Below are 2,181 nucleotides of genomic sequence, written 5' to 3'. Positions count from 1 at the left end.
CCTCCCACTCGGGGGCTTAGCTGCAGTCCAGTACTCGCCTAAGTTTGAAAAATCCTACCGAGTGGAGAGCGACCCTCCCACTCGGGGGCTTAGCTGCAGTCCAGTACTCGCCTAAGTTTGAAAAATCCTACCGAGTGGAGAGCGACCCTCCCACTCGGGGGCTTAGCTGCAGTCCAGTACTCGCCTAAGTTTGAAAAATCCTACCGAGTGGAGAGCGACCCTCCCACTCGGAGGCTTAGCTGCAGTCCAGTACTCGCCTAAGTTTGAAAAATCCTACCGAGTGGAGAGCGACCCTCCCACTCGGAGGCTTAGCTGTAGTCCAGTACTCGCCTAAGTACGAAACACATCCCAATCTGCAAGGACGACGAGGTGCAGGTCGACTGCCACCTTCTCCTTCGGAGCATCGCCACAAATACAATGTGCGCTCCATCCCAATCCGCAAGGACGACGAGGTGCGGGTCGACTGCCACCTTCTCCTTGGGAGCTTCGCCACAAATACAACATGCGCTCCATCCCAATCCGCAAGGACGATGAGGTGCAGGTCGACTGCCACCTTCTCCTTGGGAGCTTCACCACAAATACAACGTGTGCTCCATCCCACTCCGCAAGGACGATGAGGTGCAGGTCGACTGCCACCTTCTCCTTCGGAGCTTCGCCACAAATACAACATGCACTCCATCCCGACCCGCAAGGACGACGAGGTGCAGGTCGATTGTACCTTCTCCTTCGGAGCTGCGCCACAAATACAAAAGTTGTCTCGAAGTGAAGAACGAGTTCCACTCGATGGAGAATTCATGAAGATATTCAACGATAAACCAAGTTCAGATAAATCCTAAAGGTTCCAGACCGCAGATCGAAGTGCTCGGGCATTCAGCCCGAAAGAGTTTAACGGTTACAAAAACCACTCGGCATTCCGAGGCAAATTTAAGGTGGGGCATAAAAGTTTGTTCACTCCGCAGGAGGAGGACTGGAAGGCTCGACGAACTCGTCCAGGTCGACGCCGTCGGCGATCTGAGTGGCTGCAGCAATAAAAGTCTCCATAAAAGATCGGAAGTCATGCCTCTAGGTGTTGGCGACCTTGATTGCTGCCAGCTTATCTTGTCACACCTCCTTGCAGTGGACACGAACCAAAGACAGAGCCACATCGGCACCACACCGGGTAGAAGATTTCTTCCACTCCTGCACTCGACCAGGGATCTCGTTAAGTCGAGTCATCAGGGACTCGAGATCATTCTGGAGCGTGGCCCCTGGCCAAAGTGCCGTGTTGATCCGTGACATGGCGACCTTCAGTCGAGCCAAGTAGTCCACAACACCGTCGATGCGGGATTCCAGTCGGAGCAGATTCATGGCAGTTTCATCTTTCACAAGAGAGTAGATGGGGTCCAAACCTGGCTCAATCCGCCCAGTCACCTCCTCGAAGTTCTGGCAAAACTCTGCATTCATGATCCAAGGATAAGTCAATTTTCGTATGCTGAGTTGACCAAAAAAATGTGTATACCTTCAAGCTTGATGAACAACTTCTTGTCAAGGCTCCTCAGATAGCTCTCCAGATCGTCCCTCCTCTGAGCGATGCCTTCCATCTTCTCGTACAGGTTGAGATTGTCCTTCTTCAAGCGCGTGCACCCCTTATTGGCTTCGTTCAGGGCAGATTTCATCTTGGCATTCTCTTCTTCCAATTGGCCGACTGAAGCCAGTTTCTGTTCAGCTAGAGCGGTTATGTCGTCAGCTTTCTTTTGAGCAGCAGCCAAATCCTGATCCTTCTTCGCCAGAGCTTCGTTCAGTTTTTCTGCAAAGAAATGGTGCTTGATTAAGAAAGAGCAGAAGGGTACTCAAGCCTAAGACAAACCAGTCGACAAGCTCGTCTTACCATTGGCGTCGTCCTTGGCCTTTTGCAGCTCTGTCTTGGCCAATTCCAAGTCAAGGTTTAGTTGGATCTGCTGTTTCTCCAAGTCAGCAAAGCGAGCTCCAAGATCACAAGATTTCTGCAATCAGGGAGGAGAAGTTATTTACAGCGAAAAACAACAAAGACAATAAATGCTAAGACTACGATCGACTGCCTGCAGTCCACCATAGTCTCGGGGACTACACCCAGTGGGTGCACTTTGCATGCCCCCACCGGTTCTGATCCCACTCGACCGGCCCGCCGGAGTCGAGTGCAGGGAGCAAAAAAAAGAGAGAGAG

This window comes from Triticum aestivum, chromosome 2A, assembly GCF_018294505.1.
Source record: "Triticum aestivum cultivar Chinese Spring chromosome 2A, IWGSC CS RefSeq v2.1, whole genome shotgun sequence".
Classification (NCBI taxonomy): Eukaryota; Viridiplantae; Streptophyta; class Magnoliopsida; order Poales; family Poaceae; genus Triticum; species Triticum aestivum.
Note: the sequence above shows the minus strand (reverse complement) of the source record.